At 41.3% G+C, this 12,212-nt stretch overlaps 1 protein-coding gene across 1 annotated transcript in view; it reads left to right on the top strand.

Annotated features, from left to right (window-relative positions):
* Positions 1 to 12,212, top strand: part of LOC134587264 (uncharacterized) — a 164,896-nt gene that overhangs the window by 151,773 nt on the left and 911 nt on the right. The gene's annotated exons all lie outside the window — the stretch shown is intronic.

The raw sequence follows: 12,212 nt of genomic DNA, 5'->3' as shown, positions 1-12,212 counted from the left end.
CAGGAGAGTAATGCGGGACCGTCTCCTTTTCTTGCGGAGCATGTGAGCCAAAAGGCGACCGCATTTGTTCGAGTTCTCATAGAAGAATCTCCGGGATTTGCGGAGTGTGTGTGTCAGGTTCCTGGACAGGAGGGAGCGTAGGTTCCTCCTCGCCTCTAGCAGGGGGCGGAGGTTGTCTTCGGTCGGATCAGCTCTGTGTACCAGTTCCAGCTGCGCTGTTTGTTTGTGTAGGTCCTTCAGTGCGTGATTTTGGTCCCGTTTGCGTCTTGTGCAGGTCCTAATAAAGTGGCCTCGGAGGACACATTTGTGGGCTTCCCATCGAACTTGTGGGGAGGTGTCCGTGGCCGGGTTCTCTAGGAAGTAGCGTCGGATGACCTCTCTCGTGTCTGTGCACACAACTGAATCTCCAAGCACCTGTTCATTTAGTCTCCATTGTCTGTCACTTGGTTTAAATAAGGGAGAGCGCAGCGTGGCTAGTACCGGGGCATGGTCTGACCAGACGGTCGTCTGGATGTCGCAGGTCAGAAGGAGGTGTAGGTATTCCTGAGCAATCAGGATATAGTCCAGGCGGCTGTGACCGTGGTGGACCTGCGAGTAAAACGAGTAGTCTCTGTCTTCCGGGTGGAGCACTCTCCAAGCGTCAGCCAAACCCGAATCACGCAGGGCCTTCCCTACTGTCCGGACACAGAGACCGGAGTGCGAGCTACACCCTCTAGAGGTGTCGAGACGTGGGTCTAATGGGACATTAGTGTCCCCAGCTACTATGAGTAGTCCCTCTCGGAACCTGTCTAGGAGTTGGAGGGTCCTTGATAAAAATCGGTGTTGTCCCGAGTTCGGGGCGTATATCGTGGCCAGTGTATATTTCTTATCGGCAATTGTGCCTTTTAGGAATAAGTAGCGCCCGTTCGGATCTATTTTCGTATCCAGGCAGCAAAACGGGATGTGTTGGGAGATTAGAATTGCCACACCTGCCCTCTTAGCTGACTGGTGGTTTGCGAAATACCCAGTTGGGAACCTCGAGTCCCTCAGGGGGGGGGGAGCAGCACCTTTAAAGTGGGTCTCCTGGAGGAACGCTATGGAGGCCCGAGCCGTCCACAGGGACCGGAGCAAATGAGACCTCCTTTCCGGGGTGTTAAGGCCCCTCACATTGTTGGTCCAGAGGCGCAGAGGGGCCGGGCCGAAACCCCCACCAGGGCTCCCCGCCATAGCCGACAAGGGAGGGGGGGGGTGGGTTCGGAGAGTGGGAGGGAGGGAGGAGTGCAGTCAGGGGGGGGGGGGGAAGGGTAGGGCAACTGTCAGGGGGGGGGTGTGGGTGGTCAGTGAGGTAGGGAGAGAGGTCAGGAAATAGCGGTTTTACCGCTATCAAAAGTGAATGGACTTGACTGTGTGGAAGGCGTCCGACAGGTCTGAGTCCCCAAGCCCTCTAAGTGACTCAGTCGCCCGCGGTCCTCCCGTCTGTAACCCGCAGTCTGTCCTTGGGGTCGTAAACAGAAACCGTACAGGTATACTCAATGCATTCAGTGTAAATGTGGTACAGTGTGATAACAAAATAGAGAAATTTAGTGTGTCGTATATTACAACGTCCGGCCCTCGGCCGGTCTGATTTGAGCAAAACTATGGTTAAGGTCTAGGTACTTCTCTGGGTTCGGTTAATATTTTACAGTGCAGGGGGCTTAAATCAAGGCTAACGGACTAATCTTCAAACCCCAACCCCCCGGGCCGCGAGGCACACCATATGTTATTGGGCCTATTGCTATTATTTACACACATTCAATTCCCCTACCCATGCCACCCCAAAAGCAACTTTCAAGTTGGGTCGTTTTAGCCAGTTCACCCGAGTCCCATCCGGGTGGTATTGTCCGGAAACCGGTCCCCCACCCAAATCCCAGGGAGGGGCTGACGCTTGGTAAATACGCTAACCCAAAGTTATCAATATGGGGGGGGGGGGGGGGGGGGTGAGGTGGTGAGCGTAGTTACTGGATAGCGTCCCAAGTGCATGGCGATGTCGACCAGCGCGGGGGGGGGGGGGGGGGGGGGCAGCAGCAGAGTCACCTTTGGCCAGTGTCCGAGGTTCAGGCCCCCCTCCCAACCTATCCACTACTGCCCACTATGGTCAACCTCGATGCCCATCCCAGGTACCTCAGTTGTAGATCTCTGCTGGGTCACTCTTCAGATCCCGTCGGGCCTCCAATCATCCGAGCCGGGGGGTCTCGCTCTCTCCTCGCGTCTGGCGGTGGGCTGCCCGTACCTCGTCTCCGGTTGGGTGCCAATGGTGTCTCTAGAAGCCAGTTACGGGTGCGTATGAAGGGGATGTGTAACGCACGTAGAGTGGGGGCCACGTCGTCCGGCCATCTGATGTGTAGCCAGGTATTGCCCTGTCGAATCTGTAGGCTGAACGGGAAGCCCCAGCGGTAGGGCACATTTTTCTCCCGTAGTATGGCAGTTATGGGCCGTAGTGCTCTCCTAGCGTCTAAGGTCAGGCTGGAGAGGTCCTGGAACAGCGCCACGTTTGCGCCCTGGAACGATATGGAGTCTGAGCCCCTGGTGGCAGCCATTAGTGCGTCTTTCAGGCTATAGGCGTGTAGGCAGCATAGCACATCTCTGGGTTTCCCATCTTGCCTCATGGGGCCCAGGGCTCTGTGGATCCTGTCGAATTGGATGGTCTCTGGGCAGTTGCGGCCTAGGATCTGCCTAAACAGGGCCTGTACCGTCTCAGACAGCGGGGTTGAGTCTGGTTCAGGTAGGCCTCGGATGCGGATGTTCTGGCGGCGGCTCCGGTTCTCTAAGTCCTCTACCTGCCGCCTTAGAGTGAGTAAGAGGTTGCCTTGTCTTGTGGCGGCAACCTCAGCAGACCTGTGTTGGGACCGGCTCGCCTCCGCTTCAGTCTCAAGGGCCTCAACTCTCACCTCTACCGCCGTCAGCTCGGTGCGCATGGAGGCGATCTCTTCTCGCATTGCTGCGCGAAACTCTTTCAGCATCCCGGTAGAGTCTGCTTTAGTGAGCATGCTGGACGAGATCCGTGAGAGTTCTTGCCGGATCAGTGTCAGCGCATCCGCCTGTTCCCCGTCTTCGGAGGGGGCTCCCGCGCTTTCTGCATCAGGGGAAGCCGACGCCATCTTTGTAGTAGGCCCGGCGGAGCGAGAGTCCGACGGTGTGGACACAAAATCGTCTAAGGTACCTCTACTGTTCCTCGGGGAACTGGTGTGGGGGGTACCCAGGAGCAGGTGCCTCTTTGTACGGACCATTTAGGGGTCTTTTGCAGGCTTTGGTAGCTGTTAGTATAGGCCGAGGGCACGGAGCTCGGAGACTACACGTCTGCTCTCATGCACGGTCCGGCCACGCCCCCCTTAAACGGTTAAACCGTGTTCGCACGGTTTAACCCCAAAGTTACCTCCAACATTGATCTCAACTCCCCCAGGCCAGCATCTGGATTCTGCAAAAACATTTTTCAGCTTCCAGGTTTCAGAAATTTAGGTGCGCATTAAATTAGATGGTGCATTAGATTTGAGTAAATACGGGTATATCAAAGAAATCCATACCAAACAAAGGCCATGCCGGTAATCCATACCAAACAGAAGCCATGTCGGCAATCACAGTGAGATTAGGCTATATTGATGAACTGGCTAGTAGAAAATGATGAACATACTGTGTCCACAATATCCTTGCATGTGCTCAGACAGATTTCTTTCCTTCTTGGAGAGGTGTTAAACTGCCAGGGTCCGTTTGAGCACACGACTGTTAGCAAAGGTTTGAGACAGATCATTACAAAATATAGAAGACAGACAAGCATACCACCAACATATACCAATTCACAGATAGCCTATTATTATTCTGAAAATCACCACAGAACTACTGTAATAGTCATCCAGAGCAGTTGTGTTAACTAACAATTTAAAGTCTTTTTTTTTTTTTTTTTTTTTTTTTAACTTGTGTGACTTTTAAATTAGGCAGTCTTTGCAAACATTAAGAACGTTTATTATTTTTCTATTTTTAGAATCCCAGATAAAATATGAATGTGTTGGTTTATCTGTCTTGTCAAAGTCATTTAGGCCCATTTCTTTTATTTAAGCACAAGAACAAAATGTTTTTCATATCCTGTTAGATGCTATTACACTCTTTTAACATCCATAAAAATGTAAGATAGAAAATAAAAATGAATTAAATGATCCCCAAAAAATTCAGTAGATTCTTAGTTCAGTGAGCCCAAAGACATCAGAAAGGGTTTTGTATGGTGGATAAGGTTTTCTATTGAGTCTAGTTTATTAACATATTATCAAAAGATTCCTGGAGGCAAACATCCGAGCTTTAGTTGTTTATATTTATATTTTAAAGTGAATACAGGCTCCAGTTAGCGTGAATAGAAATCTCCTTTTGTAAAAATAAAGACTGACTTAGAGGTAGATAGCAAACAAAATATACACAAGGTGTATAGTTGTGTAGGCGCTTCCAACTTAAAATAGACAATAAAAGTAAGTGTGACAGAAAGGTGTAATCCCTTAACACCTAAAGGTAAAGTGAAACAATTAAAATAATTCACACCCACTTAGAAAAATATACAGAGTAAAAAGGATATACCACCTATTGCAGATATAGATATGGTGGTTACATCTGTAAAACAAATGAGACATACATAGTGTTTTCCATATAGGTAAAAACAAACAATTGTATCATATGAGGATTGAACTCACAAGGATGGAGCCTCTTAGGCTCTATGTACTTCGCTCTCGGGTGCCTATTCAGGCTTTCGATAATTTTCAGTTGAAGACCCAGACTCCACGAATTCAAGAGTAAATAAGGGTTTATTAATTGATAAAATATTATATTAAAATATTAATAATATAGGACAAAAATAGGCAGATATATGTATAAAATACAGCGTGGTATGGTACTGCAATAATGGCCAAAATTAAAAGCAGCAAAGCACCACAGCATATACACAAAATAACAATACCGCCAAATGAAAGTCCCAGTAAAAAGTCCAGTAAAGTGCAAACGCGTTTCAGCCCTAGATAGGGCCTTCCTCAGTGCTAAATTCCTGGAGAACCTTCAGGGCTTAAGTAGCCCCCTTGATAAGTCCAACTGCATCCAGCTGTGCTTCAGAAATCCCGCCAGCCATATCACTTCCGGTTTTGGAAAAAAAAAAAAAAAAAAAAAAAAAAAAATTTTTTTTTTTTTTTATTTAAAAAACATGTGACTTCCGGTTGGATGCGGTCATGTGATGTATTTGTGTTCCACCATGCGTTCCACACTTGGGCATGGTGGAATTGACTACAGAAAATGTTCATATTGAAAGAGGGCATTTGCCCAAACAAATAATACAATAATATAGTAGAATAAATAAACAAATTGAGTAAGCTGTGAATAAATAAATCGGAATAGAAATATAAAATACAAAATATTTGTTAATATAGGTACATATAAAACATCATATATAAAATAGAAGAAATGTAACTCAGGGGGATGTGGAAGGGAGAGGAAACATCCTAGAAGAAAAGATATATAATATAAAAATGTAAATATAATATTTAAAAAATATTTTAAAAATATATATAAAATATTATATTATAAAAAATGTACTAACTCAAAATCTATGTTGAGACCTTTAGGGCACATAGTGTCCAAAGTGAAAATCCATTTACCCTCTAACTTACTAAGTTCTCGGACATTATCCTCTCCTCTCCAATTCATCCGCTTCTTCCCAATAACCATAAAACTTAAGAGAGAAGTGTCACCATTATGAAATTCAATAAAATGTGCTGACACACTATGTTTAGTGTATCCCCTCCGTATGTTCCCCATGTGCTCCATAATGCGAGTTTTTAGGCTTCTAGTGGTCATGCCGACATACTGGAGCCCACAGGGACACCAGAGGAGATACACCACATTAGTGGAGTGGCATGTGACAACATCACGTATTTTAAAACTAGTTCCTGTAACATTGGATTTAAACGTGCTCTGTGTATCTTTCTTAAAAGTAGTATTCTTGCACGGTAAGCACATTTTACATGGATAAAAACCTGGTCTTTGGTTAAAAACATTCTTGTCTCCCTGTTTGCAATTAATAAAGCTTTTAACCAAGTGATCTTTAATATTTTTAGCCCCTTTAAAAATAAACTTCGGTTTCTCACCTATGATATCTTTAAGATCCCCATCCGTTTTTAAAATATGCCAGTGTTTATTCACTATGTGTTTAATTTGTTTAGAGTTGATATTATAATCCAAAATTAAAGGTACATACTCTTTATCCCTACTTATTGTATCTTTCTTTGGTTTAGGTTTTAATACCTCAACTCTATCCATGTTCTTCACTTGTTGAATCTGTTCTTTCAGGACTGTAGGATCATAATGTTTCTCTTTAAAAAATGACGTCAATGTGTTTGCTTGGTTATCAAATTGATGGGGATCTGTACAGTTCCTCAGCATTCTTATATATTGTCCTTTTGGCATGTTGTTGATCCAAGGGGCATAATGGCAACTGGTTGTGTCAATGTAACTATTGACGTCAACCAGTTTAAAAAACGTTTTGGTTTTAATACAAGAATCCTCTATATAGATAACCAGGTCTAAAAAATTTTTACATGGGAGGTACTATATTCACTGGTGAGAGTGATATTTCTAGAATTGTTATTTAAAAATTGAAAAAATGAAGTAAGGTGCTGTTCTCCCCCCCTCCAAATGAAAAAAATATCATCTATGTACCTGCGATAGAGGACCAAGTTCGCACTCCAAGGTACATCCCCTGAGAGGAAAGATTCCTCCCAGAAGGACATAAACAAATTTGCATAACCCGGTGCGAACTTGGTCCCCATCGCAGTCCCAATCAGTTGTAAAAAATAAGAACCCTCAAACCAAAAGAAATTATTCTGTAAAATGAGTAAAATGCCCTCTATAATAAAATCTCTTTGGGTTTCTGGAACTAAACTATCTGATAAAAAGTGTCTAACTGAGTCACATCCTAGGTCGTGTTTAATAATAGTATACAAACTATTAACATCGCAAGTTACTAATATGTGACCCTCCTCCCATGTTATATGTTGTAACTCTCTGATGAGATGGGAGGAGTCCTTAAGATAGGTAGGACGTGAAGTGACTATAGGTTGTAACAATCTGTCTATGTATTCAGACAGTCGACTCAATAGGGAATTAACCCCAGCCACTATCGGTCTGCCTGGTGGGTTAACCTTATCTTTATGGATTTTGGGGAGGGTATAAAAAACAGGGATTTTAGAAGTTTTAACATTCAAGTAATCATATTCATCTTTATTTAGAATTTTTTGTGTACGTCCTTTCTCTATTAGTTTAAAATATTTATCCTTGATAGACTCCATAGGGTTACCCGGCAACTTTAAATAAGTGTTCGAGTCCCCCAGTTGTCTATAGATCTCTTTAACGTAGTCTTCCCTATTTTGAATAACCACAGCCCCCCCCTTATCGGCAGGTTTTATAATAATTTGGTCATCTTTGCTTAGTTCCCTAAGGGCTCTTTTCTCTATCGGTCGAAGGTTGTTCTCACGTCTTCCATATTTATTTTTGGGGATTTTTTTAATGTCCTCTATGACTAATCTCTCGAAGACCTCCATAGCACCACTGGAATGGTACTTAGGAAAAAATTTAGATTTATTCTTTAGTTTAGTATGTACCATATCATCATTCACATCTTGGTTATCTTTAAAATCTTTTTGAGGGTGTTTTAAAAAAAATTTCTTTAAACACAGCTTACGATTAAACTTCTGTAAATCTATAAATGAGTTAAAAGCATCATTAGAACACGTAGGGGCAAATTTCAATCCCTTACTTAATACTCTGAGTTGATCCTCAGTAAAAGTTTTGTTGGATAAGTTAATTACACCTAAGTGTTTGTCTTTCCTCTCTTCCTCTCCTTTAAAGGGTCTTCCACATCTAATTCCCCTTCTTCTTGAACCCAATTTCTCTTTCTCATTAATCGTTCGGTTCTTTGAGGGGGATGTGACCCTAAAAAAGGAGCGGAAGATGAAGGGAAAGGTAGAGGATTTCCTTGGGATGTATCTCCTGTTGAGTCCTCTGATAAAATTCGATATCTATTAGTCTGAGGGAACCGGGGTAATGGTTGAGTGGGGTTAGTTCTTGAACCATTCCTATTTTTGCTTCTTTGCCAACCTGGAGAAGAAGCAGGAGCATATGGTTTCTTGGTCTGATATTGATGGGGAGGAATGGGTTCCCTAAATTTTCTAGGTATAGATGGTGTATCATTGTAGGTTTTTCTTCCAGATACACCTAAGGACCGATGATCCGGGTGTTTAGGAAATTGATTGGTCTTATTATGAGGAAAGGAAGAGAGGAAAGACAAACACTTAGGTGTAATTAACTTATCCAACAAAACTTTTACTGAGGATCAACTCAGAGTATTAAGTAAGGGATTGAAATTTGCCCCTACGTGTTCTAATGATGCTTTTAACTCATTTATAGATTTACAGAAGTTTAATCGTAAGCTGTGTTTAAAGAAATTTTTTTTAAAACACCCTCAAAAAGATTTTAAAGATAACCAAGATGTGAATGATGATATGGTACATACTAAACTAAAGAATAAATCTAAATTTTTTCCTAAGTACCATTCCAGTGGTGCTATGGAGGTCTTCGAGAGATTAGTCATAGAGGACATTAAAAAAATCCCCAAAAATAAATATGGAAGACGTGAGAACAACCTTCGACCGATAGAGAAAAGAGCCCTTAGGGAACTAAGCAAAGATGACCAAATTATTATAAAACCTGCCGATAAGGGGGGGGCTGTGGTTATTCAAAATAGGGAAGACTACGTTAAAGAGATCTATAGACAACTGGGGGACTCGAACACTTATTTAAAGTTGCCGGGTAACCCTATGGAGTCTATCAAGGATAAATATTTTAAACTAATAGAGAAAGGACGTACACAAAAAATTCTAAATAAAGATGAATATGATTACTTGAATGTTAAAACTTCTAAAATCCCTGTTTTTTATACCCTCCCCAAAATCCATAAAGATAAGGTTAACCCACCAGGCAGACCGATAGTGGCTGGGGTTAATTCCCTATTGAGTCGACTGTCTGAATACATAGACAGATTGTTACAACCTATAGTCACTTCACGTCCTACCTATCTTAAGGACTCCTCCCATCTCATCAGAGAGTTACAACATATAACATGGGAGGAGGGTCACATATTAGTAACTTGCGATGTTAATAGTTTGTATACTATTATTAAACACGACCTAGGATGTGACTCAGTTAGACACTTTTTATCAGATAGTTTAGTTCCAGAAACCCAAAGAGATTTTATTATAGAGGGCATTTTACTCATTTTACAGAATAATTTCTTTTGGTTTGAGGGTTCTTATTTTTTACAACTGATTGGGACTGCGATGGGGACCAAGTTCGCACCGGGTTATGCAAATTTGTTTATGTCCTTCTGGGAGGAATCTTTCCTCTCAGGGGATGTACCTTGGAGTGCGAACTTGGTCCTCTATCGCAGGTACATAGATGATATTTTTTTCATTTGGAGGGGGGGAGAACAGCACCTTACTTCATTTTTTCAATTTTTAAATAACAATTCTAGAAATATCACTCTCACCAGTGAATATAGTACCTCCCATGTAAATTTTTTAGACCTGGTTATCTATATAGAGGATTCTTGTATTAAAACCAAAACGTTTTTTAAACTGGTTGACGTCAATAGTTACATTGACACAACCAGTTGCCATTATGCCCCTTGGATCAACAACATGCCAAAAGGACAATATATAAGAATGCTGAGGAACTGTACAGATCCCCATCAATTTGATAACCAAGCAAACACATTGACGTCATTTTTTAAAGAGAAACATTATGATCCTACAGTCCTGAAAGAACAGATTCAACAAGTGAAGAACATGGATAGAGTTGAGGTATTAAAACCTAAACCAAAGAAAGATACAATAAGTAGGGATAAAGAGTATGTACCTTTAATTTTGGATTATAATATCAACTCTAAACAAATTAAACACATAGTGAATAAACACTGGCATATTTTAAAAACGGATGGGGATCTTAAAGATATCATAGGTGAGAAACCGAAGTTTATTTTTAAAGGGGCTAAAAATATTAAAGATCACTTGGTTAAAAGCTTTATTAATTGCAAACAGGGAGACAAGAATGTTTTTAACCAAAGACCAGGTTTTTATCCATGTAAAATGTGCTTACCGTGCAAGAATACTACTTTTAAGAAAGATACACAGAGCACGTTTAAATCCAATGTTACAGGAACTAGTTTTAAAATACGTGATGTTGTCACATGCCACTCCACTAATGTGGTGTATCTCCTCTGGTGTCCCTGTGGGCTCCAGTATGTCGGCATGACCACTAGAAGCCTAAAAACTCGCATTATGGAGCACATGGGGAACATACGGAGGGGATACACTAAACATAGTGTGTCAGCACATTTTATTGAATTTCATAATGGTGACACTTCTCTCTTAAGTTTTATGGTTATTGGGAAGAAGCGGATGAATTGGAGAGGAGAGGATAATGTCCGAGAACTTAGTAAGTTAGAGGGTAAATGGATTTTCACTTTGGACACTATGTGCCCTAAAGGTCTCAACATAGATTTTGAGTTAGTACATTTTTTATAATATAATATTTTATATATATTTTTTAAATATTTTTTAAATATTATATTTACATTTTTATATTATATATCTTTTCTTCTAGGATGTTTCCTCTCCCTTCCACATCCCCCTGAGTTACATTTCTTCTATTTTATATATGATGTTTTATATGTACCTATATTAACAAATATTTTGTATTTTATATTTCTATTCCGATTTATTTATTCACAGCTTACTCAATTTGTTTATTTATTCTACTATATTATTGTATTATTTGTTTGGGCAAATGCCCTCTTTCAATATGAACATTTTCTGTAGTCAATTCCACCATGCCCAAGTGTGGAACGCATGGTGGAACACAAATACATCACATGACCGCATCCAACCGGAAGTCACATGTTTTTTAAATAAAAAAAAAAATAAAAAAATTTTTTTTTTTTTTTTTTCCAAAACCGGAAGTGATATGGCTGGCGGGATTTCTGAAGCACAGCTGGATGCAGTTGGACTTATCAAGGGGGCTACTTAAGCCCTGAAGGTTCTCCAGGAATTTAGCACTGAGGAAGGCCCTATCTAGGGCTGAAACGCGTTTGCACTTTACTGGACTTTTTACTGGGACTTTCATTTGGCGGTATTGTTATTTTGTGTATATGCTGTGGTGCTTTGCTGCTTTTAATTTTGGCCATTATTGCAGTACCATACCACGCTGTATTTTATACATATCTGCCTATTTTTGTCCTATATTATTAATATTTTAATATAATATTTTATCAATTAATAAACCCTTATTTACTCTTGAATTCGTGGAGTCTGGGTCTTCAACTGAAAATTATCGAAAGCCTGAATAGGCACCCGAGAGCGAAGTACATAGAGCCTAAGAGGCTCCATCCTTGTGAGTTCAATCCTCATATGATACAATTGTTTGTTTTTACCTATATGGAAAACACTATGTATGTCTCATTTGTTTTACAGATGTAACCACCATATCTATATCTGCAATAGGTGGTATATCCTTTTTACTCTGTATATTTTTCTAAGTGGGTGTGAATTATTTTAGAGGTAGATAGGTTTTGTCTAATTTGCAATGATACAATGATACAGTGTGGATCCATGAAGTTTGTTCTGGAACTATTACAACTGTATAGTTCCTCAAATATGTATTTGTTTAAAGCCTGTCTTGTAAAAGCAAGGGTAAGGGTTAAGAAAATATGCAAAATATACAAAGCCAAACCTAAACCCCAGGTAACTCCAACCACCAGGAACATTTCAGTGATTTAAAATGGTGATGGTGGTAAGAGTATGTATGTGCAGTGTTACAGCTTGAAATACTGCATATACATAGTTATTTTTAAGTGTGTGCTGGAGGTTAGTTGCGCTGTTCCAGGCTACCTAGTGTCAATTCTGTGCATATTTTGCATCTGTCCGTAGTGCACAGCACACTTGTGACAGATGTCATAATCTTATCCCTTGATTGCTCTCCCCTTTCATCTACCATCCACCCCCCCCCCCCCCCCGTTGCACACACAGGTTTTAAAAAATAAAATAATTTTAAAATAACCCTCCCCCTTCTATCCACTCCCTCCATAACCAGCTCAGGTTGCACTTGTGTGCTCTTAGCCG

The sequence above is a fragment of the Pelobates fuscus genome, chromosome 2 (assembly GCF_036172605.1).
Source record: "Pelobates fuscus isolate aPelFus1 chromosome 2, aPelFus1.pri, whole genome shotgun sequence".
NCBI classification, from domain to species: domain Eukaryota; kingdom Metazoa; phylum Chordata; class Amphibia; order Anura; family Pelobatidae; genus Pelobates; species Pelobates fuscus.
Note: the sequence above shows the minus strand (reverse complement) of the source record. Positions and strands in the feature narration are given on the sequence as shown.